Source organism: Marmota marmota, unplaced genomic scaffold (assembly GCF_001458135.2).
Source record: "Marmota marmota marmota unplaced genomic scaffold, marMar, whole genome shotgun sequence".
Lineage (NCBI taxonomy): Eukaryota > Metazoa > Chordata > Mammalia > Rodentia > Sciuridae > Marmota > Marmota marmota.
This window is the reverse complement of record NW_025999924.1, coordinates 1,629,335-1,648,299: the sequence shown is the minus strand read 5'-3', so window position 1 is coordinate 1,648,299 and position 18,965 is coordinate 1,629,335. Positions and strand designations below refer to the sequence as shown.

The 18,965-nt window shown below is 41.9% G+C and overlaps 1 long non-coding RNA gene across 2 annotated transcripts in view; it reads left to right on the top strand.

Moving 5' to 3' along the window:
* The window catches only part of LOC125615749, a 104,616-nt gene extending 86,644 nt beyond the window's left edge, over window positions 1–17,972 (top strand). The window contains exon 5 of one of the 2 annotated variants that reach the window (XR_007346333.1): window positions 16,352–17,972. This is a non-coding gene — a long non-coding RNA (uncharacterized LOC125615749). Of the gene's footprint in view, window positions 1–7,991; window positions 9,737–16,351 lie in introns of those variants that run through there. The other variant, XR_007346331.1, reaches the window with a different exon arrangement.
* Window positions 17,973–18,965: the final 993 nt, after the last annotated feature.

Sequence of the window (18,965 nt, the reverse complement as noted above, 5' to 3'; positions counted from 1 at the left end):
TCTGAACCTCTGAAAGCTTTTTATGTATCTTTATTTAAAGTCTCAAGGTCTCTTTATTCTCTATTAGCCATGCCCTAACTCTGACAGACAGGATAAGGCTATGATTTCAACTGACCCTGTAATTTGGCAACTCATCAGGATCAACTCAGGTTTTAGCTCTGTATGTGAAAGTGATAGTTTAACGCCAGACTAGGAGGTCCCTTTTTCTCTTATTCTCATAGCCTGAGAATTTAAGCTATCCAATGCAGTTAGAAGTAACCTTGAAAAATCAGTGTCACTCATATCATTTGAATTCCTCTGAATACTATATCCCCCAGGTCTCACATTCATAGGATCCCAATCCTAGGTAACCACAGGAAAATATTTAAAATACTGTACTAATGTTTGGTTTTGAATGCTATCTGGGTTTTTCACTGCATTTATTTTAAAGAGGGGGGGGAATTTTAATATATTTTTTTTTCGGCGGACACACCATCTTTGTTTGTATGTGGTGCTGAGGATCAAACCCGGGCCGCACGCATGCCAGGCGAGCACGCTACCGCTTGAGCCACATCCCCAGCCCCTTTTCACTGTATTTTTACACCAAAGAAGAGAAAACCAATAATTGGTGCTCATTTCTTTATGGATTTGTGACCTGAATCTCTTCCCGAGATCAAATTCTTATTGGTCAAGGTGTTCTTAGTTGCAAACTACAGAGCCCACTTTTAGATAATATGTGCAAGTGTGTAATGTATTAACCATATGAAAGTAGGTCACAGAGAGCCAGAAAAAATTGATTTAAAGAATATGAAACCATAGATAATGTCTAACACTAATGGTCTGTGTAGGGTGTGGTGCATTCTCTGAACTGCAGGAGGAGACCCTCCTGTTGCTGGTGCTAGCATAGCATTGTAGCTCACGTGGCTGATACTGGGGTTAGGACACCTCTACTACAACCTTTGTCATACTTATGAAAAATGGCCATCTCTCCACCACTGTCCCTAGAAGAGAGCCTATTAAATATCTTTTTCTTCACATCATTCTCTTCTAAATCTCATAAAAGTGTTCTTGATTCTAGGTCCTTACCAGATAACTGTGCTCTTGCTTGTAGATGCTGGAAACTGAATTTTCAGCTTCAATTTAGAGAATGGCAGATTCACTAGGTGAGGAAATGCCTTAAAATATGAAAGATGTTCAAAGCTTGAACAACATCCATTCCACGTGAAGCTACCTCCCTTTTCAATTATAATGAAACTTTGATTTTGAATGATCTATTATTTCAAGCTGCCAGTATAAGTGAAATAATGAATAGAATCAGATGAATCTGGGATATCCAGAGATGATCTGCATGAACCCCCAACCCCACATCTGAAAGGCAAAGAATTATTTATTCTTATTGCACATGTGAGGCAAATAAATCCCGAGGAAGTCAAGCACCCTGTACACTGATACCCAAATTCCCACTGGGATGTTAATGTACTTTTATTTGGACCTTTGAATTCCTGAGTGAGAGATCATGTTTTTTCAGTCCTGGAAGTATAGAATAATCTTGCTTATAATTTTTTTAAAATGTTGGGCACAAGGCCATACTTGAGAAAAAAGTAGATAGAGAAAATGTATCTTAAGGACCCACGGGAATTTTATACCATGCGATGCCGCAGTCTGGCTGGGCACAAATGCCGCGATAAGAAAATGACAACTCTTGTGGGAACGTTTTGTTATGGACTGAGGATCTATTCCTCTTTCTTTTGGTAATAGTATTTTGATTTCACTGGGGATGGATGTTTCTGCTCACATCAGCCCATGAGTCTCTCTTAACCTTCATTCATGGATGAATGCACAATACAGCATGAACCATCCAGAATATGCCATCCCCATGCTTTGGAGTAGACACCCAACCCAAGTCAGTGCATTAAAACTCAGGCTTTGGTTGGGATGCTCGGTGGAGAAGCTCCTGGACCTGAAGTGGCAGGATGTATGCCCACAATTGCTGTAGGGTCACCATGCAGAAAGAGTTGCCCAAAAACATACTCAACACAAAGAAAGGCAGAACTGCAAGGCAGGAGAGAGTCTGGGTACTGACATGTTTAAGCCCCTGCATCCAATCCAGCCCACTGCAGGAATTTCAACCACTTGAATCTTGTCTGTTTTTGTGTTTGAGTTCCATTACTTTCTGTCAAGTTTCTGGTGCTTACTACTGAAGGAGTCTCACCTGAAACATCAAGCAGACTTGAGCTTCAGGTGTGACTACCGTGGTGACCTTTGGGTGAGTCATTCAGCTGCTAACATGAGTCATGGGAAACGGAGGTCCTTAGAGGTCATCTAAACCAATTCCCTCAACTCGGGGGCTGTTAGAAAAACAAGCAAGAAGTAAGTCATTCTCACTCACTCACGGGTGTATCACAGTGGCATCAACTAGGTTTACAATTCCACACAAAAAGTCCCTGCGCCATTTTATTGAAGTAATAAAATGAAGTTAGGAGGTTTCACATGCAGGTGCATGGACTGTTTGAAAAAAAAATGCTCCTTTAAATCCATGGAATTCCAATTCCAGAGTAAGAGCAAAGTATAAGAGTTGGTGCATCTTTCAAAAAAATAAAAATAAAATCACACTCCTTTTTTTTAAAAAAATGTATTACCAATAAGGTAGGGTCTCCTATCTACATAGTTCCTTGAATATCTCAGAACAAGGTTATATACAAAGCCCAGTGTTCATTTTGTAACATACATATCTTGTCACATCATGGATCATCTTGGAGCAGAAGGCTAAGAGCACTGTCTCTAGCAGAGTACCAAGGAAGGGAAGGAAGGAAAGCTTGACAATTCAAGAAGGATTCATGGTGCATGTTTCCATTTATATAAAATTATAGAAAATGCCTATTAAACTGCAGTGACAGAAAACACGTCAGTGATTGCTGGGGGCAAGGGTAGAAGGAGGGAGGAATTGCAAAGGAACACAAAAAAACTTTTGGAGGTAACAAATATTTGGTATCTTGGTCTCACACAATTGTATGTGTGTGTGTGCAAACACATCAAACTGTACACTTTAACTATACAAGGTTTACTGTACACAAAATCCACCTCAAAAAAGTCATAAAATGAAAAAGAGTATAGAATCAAACCAAATAAATGAAGCATGAAATGAAGAGCAAATTGAGCTGGGAGGTACATAAGGATTTGGAGGAAGCCATCACCATCTTGAGTCACTCTTATACCTAGAGAAACTTCTCACAGAGTTAGACCACATTCCCTAGTGAATGAGATCTTAAAAGCCTCTTTGCTCCCAAGTTCCTCCTCCACCTGTGTGTAATGGTACCTGGAATTCCCATCATGGTTATCACTCCCACAGGGCCCCCAGAGACAGGGACATTTAAACTGAGTGTATGCATCATGTTACCTCATTAGCTAATGCCTCACTTGATTTACACTGCTGGCTCCCAACCTGCCCCTCAGGAACCCTAAATTATACCCCCAGGACGTTCTGGGACTCTAAGGTTCAGATGTCGCGCATATGTTTTTTAAAGTCATGAGTCCTTCATGTCAATATAATTACCAAAAATCCCAAGTAGCTGTTAAACCTTGGGCTGCACCAACTCTTGCCCAGACCTTATGTTCTCAATGCCCCCATCCATCTGCCCCTCACCTCTCAGACAGAAACAAAGGTGAACCATAAAGAGTGCTTCTGATCCTGGTGGTGTTGTGATGTAATGATGGAACTGGTTTCTCTTTGGGGTTGCTTCTTGCTAATCCCTCCAACTCCACCCTCCAAAAAATTCATGCTTTTTATTCTACTTTGATTTTTTTTGTGCGTCGGTGGGGGGGCTACAAAACTAATGTCATTCAAATAATTCCTCTGACCTTCTGTTTAAATCCTTAGAAATGCTACTTTCTGTGCTGACCTTGGAGTATAAACCACTGCGGTGACTAACACTGCAGAGTGATCACTTATTTGGACTCACGGCTATTAAGCTGGGTTTGGCCTGTAGGGACTACATGGGAATGGTAAATGCAGAGTGTAGGAAGGATAGTCTAGGAGCAGGACACCAGGTCCTGGTGGGGGTGCTGGAGGACATTTGGGAACATGGCCCATCTCCTAGAGCTGCCACCTCCCCTGTTCTCTATCTCAGTAGTTCTGAAATGTGGTTTGCAGGCGGGGTGACCCCCTTTCTGGGAAAAACTATCCTCTTAGGAGCCTAGAATTCACACCTCTTGTTTCCTCACAGAGAAAGCAATTCAGATCTAAGTTAAGCTTTTCACTTGATATACTAATCTATGCATCTTGAGGGGGGACAAAGTGGAGCCCTCGCTTTGCTCTTTGTGTCTATACCTGCGCACATGCACACGCACAAGCCTCATTTGTGGAGATGTCTTTGAAATGTATTCACGGAAGATAATTATAGAGGTCTAACACTTCTGCTCTTCAATTAATGCTATAAAATTAATGGTCCTTCATTTTTACATCCTATGCAAATGATGGTGTCATCTCCAACTGTAAGCCTCTCTACTCACACGCTGAATATGATTAGTGTCCCTTAAAGCTAAATTAGAGCATGTGACCTTCTGGGGTATGTCATCAGGAAAACCTCCACATGCTATTTCCAAGGTTTCATTATGAAATGTTCTTAAAAAGCGGAATTTCAAAGTTGACACCAAAACACGTTCCAGTGACTGATCTTGTGGGGTTGTGGCCTTAGGAAAGAGCAGACAGGAACTGGAGAACAGCTCATAAATCTACAATTTTCACCTGAGATTTACCAGACTTCACAATAAGCACATTTCCAAACAAAGGACAGATAGATTCATGTAAGATAATGAGGCAGGTATAATGGAAATGTGGTAGTATTCAAATATTGTACCCATTAGAATATCCTTTTCCAAATAGACCCAGGGGAATGCTTGGTCACAGAAAAGATGTATTTTCTTGACAGAAAGTCCTGAAAACTAGCAAAAATGGCCAATTCTTGGCTCAGGGAAAAAATTAAGATGTTATGATTTTTTTATTTCAAGGACTGTGTCAAGGGCTCGTGACTCTGTGGCTTCTGATGAGGATGTTGGCATCTTGCAGGAATAATTATGTGCACATATCTGCTCCATGAGGTATATTTCTGCACTTTAGGCAGCTAAGATGAGTTGGAGATACTGCATAGCTCAAGTGCCCTCACACTCAGAGTCAATATTCTCACTCTTTGGAGAGCTTTTGTCAAATAATGGGATACCATCTGGTGTTAGAGTCCTAGGGAGCGACGTGCAAGTTTAAGAGGACTGGAGGCTAAGGCAAGTGTCAGAAGGGACATGAAGGAAAGGAAACATAGAGAACCCTGACTATCCCTGCTTAAGTAGGGGGGAAAAGAAAGAATTGTAAGCAGATTCAGATGCTGGGCTGGAATTGAGGCCAGGTTGATGGATTCTGCAGCCTCTGGCAGCCAGGATTACTTGGATTGATGGACATACACCTGAAGCCAAGTTCAAAGAGAGTGTATCCATTTATCCTTTGTGATCTGTGGAATTGGGTGAGACACAAATATTCAGAGAATTTTTTTTTGTTGTTATTGTTTTCCTTCCTTAGTGGCAAATAAGAATTCCTTGGCTGCAAGAATATTGACTGTGTGTTAAGAAAACTTGGGTTTCAGAAAAGGGCAGGTTTAAATAGTCTGACTTCAGCCACAGGTTTGCTTTGTGGATGATGAGAGTAGCATGTGGACAAACTAACTACTAAGCTTTTGCACCAAGGAGTGTTGTCTTTCAATAAAATAAAAATGCCTTTTAGAGTTGGTAGCATCACTATGTACAGCCCTGATGTGGCCTTCTGAGTAGTTGTGGGTACATTCCTGGTGCTCTGCTCTGCTAGAGGATGGGGTTCCAAGAGATGCCCCCAGCACACTGTTTTGGAAGTGCAGGATGAACATAGGAACTGGATCAGAAACGTATGGGCTGACTGTTATCTATTTCTAATGAGGTAGGGTAGTGTGCACTCCTCAGATACCTCTGAAAGTGAGCCTGAGTACATTCAAAGAAATATTTTAGCAAGTCACATGAGGTGGAGGGTGAGACCTGAGAGTATATTTAAACTAGAAAAATTGTTATGAAACTTCTCTGTTTGAGTTAGAGAGGAGTCTGTCATACTCATGAGAGGGAGAGGAGAGAAAAGAGAGTGAGGAGAAGTGGGTGGGCAAGAGGCAGAGGCCAGGGAGAGACCAACCAGAGGTAAAAGGTTGTGATCTATATGAGGAGAGTCCTCTCCATGGCTGTGGTCCCTTAAATAAAGTGACAAAGTTCACCAAATGCCAGGTGGATGTGAATGGAGGTTTTTGAAAGTGGAAAAAGCTGAGTTTCGTGCCTAGAATATGTTTATGGGATAGAGGCAGTCCCTGTGACCAGAAGCATGAGGAGCCCAGGAGGATATTATCCCTGGACAGCAGCAGGAATCCCAGCAAGAACTCTGAACTTGAATGGGTAGTAGAATTGGTCTTGAACCAAGTTTATCTTGTTAACTTAAAGGAGGATACAGGGAGGGCAGCTGAAATCCACATGGTATGTGAATAACTTCAGAGTAACTGGAATGTCTAAAGATGGCTGTTTCTCCTGCATTATGCAGGAAAATGTTATCTCAAATAAGAGGAGATCTTATAGAATCTAATGTGATTCCAGAAACCAAGATATTATTTAAACAAAAATCAAATGTCTGTTTAGTAAGGCTGACCACTAACCAGGTAACTCTGCGGCACCACCAAGGTATTGTGAAATGAGCAGTTCCATCCAAGCCTACCTATTAGAGGAAGAGTTTATTTCTGGCATTTAGGACCATTTCCAAGTAAAAATCACATACCTCACAGGACATCATAAATGATGCATTCTTTGGAAAGAAAGAATGTTTTCACAAAATAAGTGGTCTAATATCAATTGAATGTAATAATCTTGTTTGGACACTGTTTCATATAATCAGCTGTAGTTTTTTGAGATGATGGACATTTGAATTGGTATTAAAGTGAGAACAGCAATTTATTATTTCTTCTATTAGGCATGAGCATGGTATTATGGTTACATAAGAAAGTTTAAATTTTAAGAGATGTATAACTAAACACTTATATTTAAGAGACACCAGATAAAAATGACACAATACCCAGGATTAGAACACATACACCTCAACAACAACAACAACAACAACAAAAGACCCCCCCCACAGAAAAAGAAGAAAGGAAAGAGTGGATCAAGAAGGAGGCTCAAAATCATGACAACTATTGAACCCAATGGGTGAACATATAGGAGCTTATTGTACTATTCTTGCCATTTTGTGTATATCCGAAATTCTTATTAAAAAATCTAACAACTTGTTCAATCAAAATGAAATCGGGCCTTTTCAATTTTCAGTGCCTCAAATATCCCAAGGAAAGTAATACTCACCTCCTTTTATTCTTCCTTTCAGCTATGGCTTTGGAGACAGCCAGCATGTGTCCACCACAGATGCACCACCTGTTCTTGCATTAAAAACGAAACAAAACAAAACAAAAAACACTTGGAAGGTGGTAGGGGCTGGATCGTGTACCTCCAAATTCATATGCGGAAGTCCCAGCACTCAGGACTTCAGAATGTAACTGTATTTGGAGATAGTGCCTTCATTTTTATTTTATTTTTAAAATCTTTTTGGTACCAGGGATTGAGCTCAGGGACACTTAACCACTGAGCCATATCCCCAGCCCTTTTTTGTATTTTATTTAGAGACAAGGTCTCACTGAGTTTTTTAGAACCTCACTAAGTTGCTGGGGCTAACTTTGAACTCATGATCCTCCTGCCTCAGCTTCCTGAGACCCTGGGATTACAGGTGTGGGCCACTGCCCTTGGTTGGAAACAGGGCCTTTGAAGAGGCAATTGAGGTTACATGAGGTTATGCCAGGTGCTAATCCACGTGGGTGCTTTTTTGAGAGAGGGGTTTCAAAGAGATGATTAAGTTAAATGGAGACTGATAAAACGGTTAAACTGTGGACCCTAATCCAGTGTGACCTGTGTCCTTATAGAAAGAGAGACACCAGGGCACCTGTGCACCAGGGGAAGAGACAGAAGAGGGCAGCCAGGCCATCTGCAAGCAAGGATGGAGGCCTTGGAGGAAACCAAGCCCACTGCCACCTTGATCATGGACTTCCAGCATCTAGGCTGCACAGTTTTGTGAGGGCTATCCTGGAACTGCCTGGTGAAGCTGTGTGAAAGAATCCCAGGCTGTTCACTTTTTACCAAACAAGCTTCTTTCTCCTCTTCCTTTCTTTGTTCCTACTACAGCCTCCTTCAGGTCATTAAAATTCTAGTTCTGCTGATCTTACATCTTCTAAAACACCAGAAGAAACAGCACCTCCTGGCTCATGGAGACTGTGAAGCTTCAGAGATCACCCTGATCTTTCACGCACAAATAACAAATACCATGAAGAGAATAGAAACTTAAAAATAAATAAACTACTTAGAGAATTACAATACAGTAGTAGCCTGTAATTCTACTTTTCATCTTTCCTGAAAGAGAATCATTGCCCCAATACTTAAAGCTTTTATTATATCTTAAAAGAATGTTCTTATTTCTGGTTCAGAGAGTCGTTGTGGCATTTATAATTATATTCTGGAGACAACACTGTTGAAATTTTGGTCTTTCACGCTAAAAGTGATTTTTTAAAAAACATATAATTGCCTATTAATTCCTCCCCCAAATGGTATGATTTGCCATTTATTTTAAAATCATAACTCATCTGAAACAACCCATTTTCTGAAATAGCACCTTGTGCCTTGGCCTTAGCAGAGCCTAACTCGGCGACACATGGTGAATTCTGCAGGAACGTTAAACCCAAGTCATAACAATGGGTAATATTTTAACTTAATGGAAAACGATCATCAACTTTTCTCGACAGGAAGGAAATGAATTTTTCTCGTTGTACATATTCTGAGAAAAGTAGGTGTGAGAATATTTCAAAGGATGTTCTACCCGATTCAAATGGACTTTAAGTATACTGTCACGACAATGGCTTTGTGGAGTCTGGTGTCAGCAAACTGAACAAACAGAGTTATGGAGGAAAGAATGTCTCTCAGAAACTTATGTAAATGAATTTGAGATTTCAGAAGGATGATTAATCCTGCACAGTAGTCGAGTACCTTTCCCAAGGGTCTTTCTCAGATCCCAGGTAAATCGTCATCTTTATCACGTTCCTTCCCCCACTCACTCAAAGCGAATATCCTATTAAACCTTCACAAACCTGTTTCAACTGGAAATGGTGCCTGGTAATATTTAAAATGTGCACGTAGTAAGTATTCTGTGTAAGTCACAAGAACTTCAAAATATTTTTGTAAGACACCTGGGACCGTAGTTTAAGTTGCATTTCAGAAGCCATTAATCTTGAAAATTCTCTTTGCTCTGATTTTGATTTTGTCTTGGTCCTTTATGCCACCACCCTTCAATGATTCTTACCTTGTCCTACTTCTGGTCACCTCTGTTTTGTTTTCATTTTTTCTGTCTCTATATTCATCAACTGTCCAAATACAAACAGCTGTCTAGAAGAGATACACATCCCAAGACTCTCCTCCAAACATTTATAGCCAAGTCAAAACAAAGGGAACAGAGACCAGATTCATTATTTCAGTGGCCAAACATCAGTTAAGGAAATAAAAGGAAAGCAGACCAATTTAACCCATCAGGACAAAGTGACCAGCTGATTGCATTTCTTTTGTTCTTTCACTTCTGGGAATCACTGACACAGTGACAATGCTCTGAGTGTCTTTACTTGATCTTGAACTATTTTATTGGACTACAGCAGCTCACTGTTACAGAAATACAGTGCTTGTGTTCTGCTCCACTCCCACTATTAAGCAGCTAGTTGTTCCAAGGATTTGGGTCAAATCACTACCCACGACCAGGGAACTTCTGCAGGCAGGTGCTGGAGTCTCCTGGGACTGAAAGTAAACTCAGCCAGGTGTGCACTCCTTCCCACAATGCCAGCCCCCCACAGCAGTTTCCAGGCATTTTAACCAAGCCCTGACTGACAGTTGTGTAGCTCGGCGAGCATGTCTACAACTTGCATCATCAATACAAAGTTTTTCACGCCTACACAAGTTGTCATCACAGATCAACATTTTGTCCACCTACCTTACTCCCCTCCATTGCTGTCCAATGAGGTCCTGGAAAGGGAATTTCTGCTGGACAAGCTCCTGCTCTATGTCCCTGTGAAACTGATAAATCTGGAAAGGAGGACAGAGGGTGCAGCAGGCACTCCTGAGCTGCATTCCTGCATTCCTTCCAGCTCTGCAGACAGAGCTGTGCTTGGCTTCCCTCTGTCCAGGGCTACCCACAGCCTGGCAACAGAGCAATTTATGTGAGCAACCACTAAGAGGCACAGAGTTTTGTGATTAACACAGAAAAAAAAGAAAAAAAGTTAATCATCACTTTGCAAATGGCAAAAATAAACAAAAGACAGGGCTTTAAGAAATGAAAGTCTGACTTATGTCTTCAATATTAGGATTCTATGCTAAGTGATAGCTCAGGAAATATATTTAATGTTCTATATTTCTACCCCATCCTCTTTCTATCCGGTCCCATTTTTCTATCAAGGTCTTGAGCTTTGTAATAAAATGTGAATTTGGGGTAGAGACCCCAGGGGATTGAGAACAAAAAAATCAATGGAAATCTAAATCAAAATGTCTTCTCCTTCCTAGGCTGGACCCTTCTCTTGCACATTGAGATTGGTCTTCCTCCACCTTCCTTCACTAATGGGGCCAACATGAGACATGGGAACTTACTTTTTTCTCTATTTGAAATTTTCATTTTTCTGGGCAGGATAGTGTTGTCAATCAACGATAAAGAAGACCTGAAATAATTTACTCTACAGAGGAAGAGACCTGGTCCTTAAAATGATCTGTAAAAAGCACGCCCCCCTTACCCATTGCCAATGCTCAGTAATGAGAACAAGAAGGACGAACCCAACTTATTGGCTGCTGATGTGCATTCCTCCTCACTTCCACTCACACAACCTCCTGGCAGGCATCCACCACGCCATATGCTTTGGGAAAGAGGGGAGCTCAATGTTGTGGCTATGGGGAATTGAGTCTTATTGCTTCACAAGATTCTGGGTAGCAGAATTGTTCTAAAGAAGAACATGTCCCCATTGGTGTGCTACAGGAATCTTAGAATAGGAATCTTAGAATAAGATGGGACTTCAGAGAGGGCCTCCTCTAAATTCCTAATTCCACAGAGAGGAAATGGAGGTTCAGAGAGGCAAAGTGACTTACCCAGAGTCACCCAGGTGGTTCATGCCTAGCTAGAGCATTGGAAATAGAATCTTGAACTCCTGATTCTCACATCCTTTGGGATGATGTGCTAGTGTTGAGCCTCAAGCTTCAAGTGTCAACCTATGGCCATAGTTAAGGGTGACCTGTGGCGCTGATTCTGGTGCCTCCAGTATTTTTAGTTATTAGGGAATCATAAATCTTTCTGTTCCCTTAATACCAAATAATATTGAAATATGAGAGAAGAAAGAATATAAAGAAACACGGGTGGGTTTTGGAGTCAAAATAAATTTCAGCTCTGCATTGATAGTGAATTTAAACTCTTTGAATCTTACTTTCCTAATCTGTAAATTGGGAATAATCATTGTCATTCATAGTTTTAGGGTTCTTTGAAGAGGAAAGACATGTGTAGAGGACCCAGCATCCAGATTCCTGATAGCAGCTATTCGGGTAGAAAAATGTCCTCTAAAATCCCAAGCAATCCCTATGCCTGAGAAGCTGAGGCAGTGGGACCAAGAGCCCGGCAGAAGAAAGCGTCTTGTTCCACTGAGGTCCCTTTGGCTGTTCTCATGCTGATCAACTGAAATACTTAGCCTTGAGCCACTTGTGTGTGGACTTACCTATTGGAATCATAATGACATGATTTCTCCAAAGCCAGCCAGGAAAGTTCGTCTCTGAGGCGGCATTTAAAGAAGGAAAATGTGACTTCATAATTAACACTGGAGTGATGTGTGGATTCCAGGCACACCCCTCCCCCAAAGAAAATTAAAAAGAAGAATAAGAAAATAATTTAAAAAAATGTTTTGGAAAAGACTAATCTTGAAGTTAGAAGAGGGAGAGTTTGGGAAAGGCAGAAACATTCCTTAAGCAAGTACCTCAAAGACTTGTCCGGGCTTTGCCCTCACTGTTGTGGGAATTTGGAAAAGTCACTGTAGCTCCTCTGGTCCTCAACTTCCTCAAATATTAAATTAAGTAAAATTACGTTTTATGGGGTTGCTGATATAAGTAACGAATTTTTTTAAAGGAGTAGAGTTTGTTCATTTTAATTATGAACAGGGATATTATAAACAGTGCTTTAGAACTGGTCGTATTTCAAAACTGGCTGCCCCCACCCCTCACATAATGAGGTTAGGAATTCGCTTTTGAGGTCTGAGGCTTCCTTTAACCTTCTCCAACCCGGATTGTGACTTTGAGCAGCATGCAGCCTTGTACCTGTCTCACAACCTTCCACCTGGCAGCTAGCTGCCTCAGGCCTGAGACATGGCCCAGGAGTGGGGTACATTATGCAAAAGAGGGGGGAGGTCAGTCAGGTGGCAATCTCTAGGACTTCCATAAGGGCCACCCCTCCACTCGGCTCCACTTGCCCCTTTCATAAGGCGCAGTAAACACTATGCACTTCCATAGTCTGAGCAGAAGAGAGAAAAAGGTTAAAGGGGAGGGAGGAAAGTTTTCTGAAAATACAATCACTCCTTTTTGAACACGGAGAGCTCATCTTTGGTTTAGTTTTGACACCATCCTGGAACCGGTCCCCAGTGCCCCCTGAAAAAGGCAGCAACCTCGTAGTCCCTGACTCTGGGAGAAGAGTGCCCGGATGTGCACCGACACACAAGCACCTGCGCACATACGACCCAGGGCCTTCCTGACTTTGCTAAGCTTGCCTCCTGAGCTCTTGTCATGCACACTCAGGAAGTCATCGAAGACATGAGCTCTGCTTTTCCAGCGTCTCTCAAGAAGAACTTTCATTTTGGAGCTGGCCTAATAAAGAGGGTCACCTCACCAACATCTTAACAGATTCATTTCTCTACTGGACTTATTTGAAGTTGCACCCTTGATGATCTACACTCAGAGACTTAAAGACAGGAGACAAAAAGCAAGTAATTAAAACAGAGAAAGCTAAAAAGGCAATTACTGTCATACACCATGATCAATAAAACAACCATTTAAAAAGGCAAGCTTCCCAGTGCACCCTGAAGCTAGCATATGGAGTCTGTCATGTTTGGGAAAGGCAAAAATATTCCTTAAGCAAGTACCTCAAAGACCTTCTACCTTCCAGAGGCTTCCATCTCCTTGCAGGAATGTAGGAGCTCTCAATAGGACACTGCAATTGTCCTCAACTGTCAGGTTGACCTCTCAGGCAAAAGGTCATCTTGAAGACAAGGTGCTCAACACTTTCTTTCTCAAACACATGTAAATGTGATGCTCCTAAGGAAATGTGTAGTTTTTATTGACAAAAAATAAAGAAATTTGGAGAAGTTCATCTCTATGATAATTAAAAGTTGCCAAAGATTAATGATACATAACCAATGGTTGCTCTCTGCTGGCCCAGGCCATCTGGACAGACTTCAGCCTAGATACCACTGCTCAGGATGTGGATGCCAACACCACTCCAGAAAGAATAATTCAAGGCAAGCAAGAAAGAGGGTCGTTACTGTCATAGCCTGTTTGTCCTCTCCAAAACTCACATTGAAATATAATCGTCAAAGTAAGACTATCAGGAACTGATTAGGTCACAAGGGCATCACTCTCATGGGTAGATTTAATGCCTTGATGAAAGGTCTTTTCCCCCTACTCTTCCATCATGTGAGGAACAACCTTTCTCCTCTCCAGAGGGTCTATCATTCAAGGAGCCACCTTGGAAGTGGAGGCCAAACCCTCACTGACAAACCTGCTGGTGCCTTGACATTGGACTTCTCTGACTCCAGAATCATAAACCAATAAATTTGTGATTATTTTATTGTGTTTGGTATTCTGTTCTAGCAGCACAAATGGACCAAGGCAATTACAATCTTAAATCTGCCCAATTTGTAAAAATAAAATTTGTACTTGAAGAACATACCTTGTCAAGGTACTAGAAACAAATTCCTTGCCGTAGACCTCACAACTGGTTGAAATTGCCTTGATACAAGGTGGGAGTTAAGAACCACTTTCCCCTAGTAGCCTTTTAGGGGAGTCTTAAACCATACTCAACACTTTAAGTCATCCTTACAAATAAAGTGAGCCTCTGGCCTGAGAGTGGAGCCTGGCACATCAGTTATCCATCCATTAACAGGAGCCCAGTATGGGCAGAGCTGGAGGTGTTCACTTGTAATAGTTGAGCTGGAGGTAGAGATTACAAATGGAAACAAAAGCCCTAATTCTTTCATCTCAAATGCTGACACTGTGCTAGGATGGACAAGACAAACACATAGGAAACAGCCAAAGACCATGCCCAGCTTGGTAAGTGCTATGTCCAACTCTGTCCCCCCCCCTTTTTTAATATTTATTTTTAGTTGTAGTTGGACACAATGTTTTATTTTTTTAATTTATTTTTAAGTGGTGCTGAGGATCGAACACAGGGCCTCATGTGAGTGAGGCAAGTACTGTACCACTGAGCCACAACCCAAGCCCAACTCCTTTTGAATGATATTTTGAATCCCTAGAACTAAGCAGAATCTCCAGAACTCAGTAGATTCTCAGCCCATGCTTGTTTCATTTAAGACAAAATCAGAGGAAAAATCAAACATAAATAATGTAGTGCATATGGCGTCTGTGAGACTAAACAAAGTAGCCAATTAAATGACTGCTGATAGCTTGAATGAGGTTAATTTGGCAGTGGACTAAGAAGGAGGGAAAGAAATGGCATTCTTTAACAGAAAAAAGACACAGGGACAGAAACGAATGAATTCACAAAGGAGGATAACACAAAGATGGTTTGAACAAATGACCCCGGCCTGCAGTAAAAGTATCTCCAATTTTAGATATGTCATATTCCTGGGGACCATGTGAGAAGTCGGATGGACTTCCAGTCAGTTCCGGTCTGAGGGTAAACTGCTCCTTTTGCCCATGTATGTATGTATTGTCAAAGGGAAGGAAGTGAGGTGGAGGTGTGTGGGGTGAAGCTGAATGTGTGTGATGTTCTGACCTTTAATGGAAAGGAACAAGGCTGTCTGACACTGGGAGTGGCTAGAGGAGGCTCATTGGCTGGAGGGAAGGACAGAAGGGAATGGCTATGGGAACCTCTGCGCTGGGAGAGTACTTATCTAGAGGTGCAGTAGCATTCCTGATGGCATTTGTATACTTGGCCCCACCATTAGGAACTTTAAGTGGAAATAAGCAGAACGATATTGAAAGGGTGTATTTTGTAAAAGTAAAAGCAAAAGTTGAACTTGGGAGAATGTCTAAATACTGCGACTGGGCCAGAACCTCAACTGCTACTGTGTTTACATCCTTACCTTTTTCCGTTTACTCTCATGATAGGGCAGATTCTGAATTTGGGTAGGTTTCCAGCTGCCAGACAAGATTATGCACTGTGAGCTTACCAAACACTGACCAGAGAATTAAGTGGAAATGCCCAGGGCGTGGGAGGGGAGCCGGCTAGCAATATAAAGATGCATTTTTCTGCCATTTAAATGAGACCAATTTCCAGACATCTCACACTCACAATCTGGCAAGGATTTCTTTCTGATTTTAAGATGCTTGAACCTGTGACTCAAAGAGAATGGGCCAAATTCCCATCCTAACAAACCTCAGGGGACATAACTATTCTTCGGCAATCCTTCACATTGCTTACATTGAGTGTTTGCATGAAGGAAGTAGGGCTTGAGGAACATCTGGTTCCGTGGGTTTGGGGAGGCAATTTAATGCAATTTGTTGGTAATAGGATTTGAACTGTACTAAATCTGAACGTCTGTGTTTTTTCAATGGATTTAATGAAGTTCTGTTTGTTGTTGAGATATGTGCAATATCATCCCTCATCCTGTCTTGTGTGGACTCCAGGTGGGAGCAATCAGGCAGGCTAATAATAACAGTATGCTTTATATGGAGGTATTACTTTGTCAGAGAGTTCAAATATGATCTCATTAATATCTTATCTTGAGGAGAGATGAAGGGAGAAGAGATAAGTTCCTCTTAAAGCCTTATACATCCCGAAGCAGCCGTGATGTAAGAACTGACCTCACCAAATCGGCCTGTGATGGTGAGTTTCAAAGATGGCCCCTCAATGATTCTCGCCTCACATTGTTCATTCCCCTTTTCTGGAAATTAGCAGGTTCTGTGACTTGCTTTTGACCAGCAGAATAGGGAAGAAGTGACATTGCATGACTTCTTAACCTTGTGCTTAAGACATCTTGCATTTTTTCCCTAGGTCTCTCGGAAGCCTCACTCTTGGGGCACTCTGTCTTGGAATCCAGCTGCCACATTTGAGAAGCTCAAGCCCTGTGGAAAGGTTACACATAGGGTCTCCAGTCAACTGTTCTTGCTGAGCCCCAGCTGACAGCTTCACCCACTGTCAGCTTGTGGTTGAACCATCCTAGACTGTAACTCAATTGAGTCTTCAGATGCCTCCAACCCCAGCTGCCATTGGACCACAACAGGATAACTTGGCCTATTTGAATTCTGCTCACCTGGGTGACAGAACCATCAGACAAATTAATAAACCACCCTGTAAGCTTTGGGTGGTTGTTGACATAGTCATAGCTAACTAGAACACCTGAGCTGCCTGGCAGAAGAATACTCTCGTCTTCTTGGAAAGCAGTTTGGGACCAGGAATCTCTCCACAAGCTTTCCTCACTGTCTTTTGCAGAGGTCCTCAGTGCCACTCCCTTAGCTCTGGACTTTCTTTCTCACTTCCTTTAGAAAAGGCAAATCTATACGTGGGAAAGAATCATGGCAGGAAGAGAAAATAAAATGAGAAATAAGAAGCAACTTCCTCAGGTAAATCCTTGGTGGGCCTCATTTTAGGCCAATGGTTATAAACTAAAATGCCCACAGGGTAAAGCAGGCAAGGTGATAAAATGATAAGATTCTGAGACACTAAGGAGAGTAGAGACTGTGTTGAATTAGTGAGCACTTAACTGCCACATCCCGAAATGTCCACTCTGGCCATTATTGCCAGATCTAATTTTTAAAATGCATCTAGAAATCCATTTTTCAAATGTAAAATTCTGGCAATGATTTTTCAAATGTAAAATCTTGGCAATGATGTTTTATAAATAGAAGATACCTGGAGGCCAGAGGGCTGCTAGTTTGATGCCTTTACTAAGGAGGGTAGTAAGGAAGGAAGGAAGCCCTGACCAGTCTCATCTTACTGATATCTGCTCCCAAAGAGAATCCCATCTATAATATTGTGCATTAATTAGCTTTCTGTTGCTAGAACAAAATGACTGAGGCTGTGTATTTTGTTTGGAAATAGGTTTATTTAGCTTACATTTTTAGAGGCTGGAAGTGCAAACCACATGACACTGTCTCCACAAGAGCTCACCTTAACTATATCACATTGTGGTGGATGATATTGTGGTGAGAGTCTATGTGAGAGGAACATATCACTTGCCAATTCAGGAAGCCAAAGAAGTGGTACAGGATAGTCTTTCTCTTTTGATAACAACCCATTTTCATGAGAACTAACCAGGGTCCCAAGAGAACTATATGAATTCCTTCCAAGGGCAATGCCCCTAGTGACCTCCCACCAAGCTCCAACTCTGAAGACCCCCTTTTATATCACCACACTGAAGTCCAAGCTCTCAGCACATGAGCTTTGGGGAAACCTACTCAAACCATAATCAAACCACAGCACAGTGTATTATGGTTTACAAAGTGCTTTCACGTCCACATCTGACATGAACTTCTTGATAAGGAGAAACAAGTAGGCTAGATATCTTTTTTAAGTACTTCATTTAAAAAAATCTCATTACACAAGCTGGGTTTGGTGGCACATGCCTGTAATCCCAGAGGCTCAGGAGGCTGAGACAGGAGGATCACAAGTTCAAAACCAACCTCAGCAATGGTGAGGCGTTAAGCAACTCAGTGAGACCCTGTCTCTAAATAAAATACAAAACAGAGCTGGGGATGTGGCTCAGTAGTTGAGTGCCCTGAGTTCAATCCCTGGTACTCCCCCAAAATAAAAATCTCACTACACAGATTTGGGGAGATCTTGTGCCCTGCCTGAGTGGACACTGCTCAAGCCATGTCTCATGACATTTCTACTCTATTAGCACAAAGGGTCAGGGTGCTCTTGAATCCTAAAAATATATCTAAAAACACTTCTGGGCCTCTAAGAGGTAGAGAGGAGAGTTAAATAAGGCAAGAAGTTGCTTTGAAGACCGCCTCCCAGCCCCCTGAGTCTCCCTGGGTCTCAAGTTTCATGGTCAGGACTATAGCTGTGGTTTTCTCCAGGGAAGAGAGATGAGATGCTAGTGTCTAGCTGCAGGCTGAGCCATGGAAGATGCACCTCCTTTTTGTTTGTGATCATTGCATCTGAATAGTCATGATCTCAGGTTCAGAGCTTTTGTGGGAACGTGGAGAGAAAGGGGGACCTGAATTCACTCCCCTCCACAGCATGGGACTCCACTCCAGCTCCTTGTGACTCATCCCAGCCCTCTTTGGCATAAAGTAGACTGAAGGAGGTCTCCAGAAGTCAACATGCCTAAGTGGATAAAAGGGAAGGTGCTTCTCTGATCAAACAAAAGTCCAAAGACTCTACCCAGAAGATTCTGGAATCTATACTCCTAATGAGATCAGGAGGACATGTAGGAGACAAGCTCTGACTTTCCAGTTTCTAAAACCTTTGAGGTGGGCTTTCTTCTGGTCATGCTGCCTCATGACATAGTGCCCCCTGCAAAGATGAGCCCTTCCCTTCAGCTCTTGTCGGCCTCTTTGGACACAAGGCTACAAAGAAAAGGGAAAGCAAAGCTCAGAAAATACCAACTATATAGCTATTGAGACTCCAAATTCTTGAACTTTATTCTTCCATTCCCAGTCAA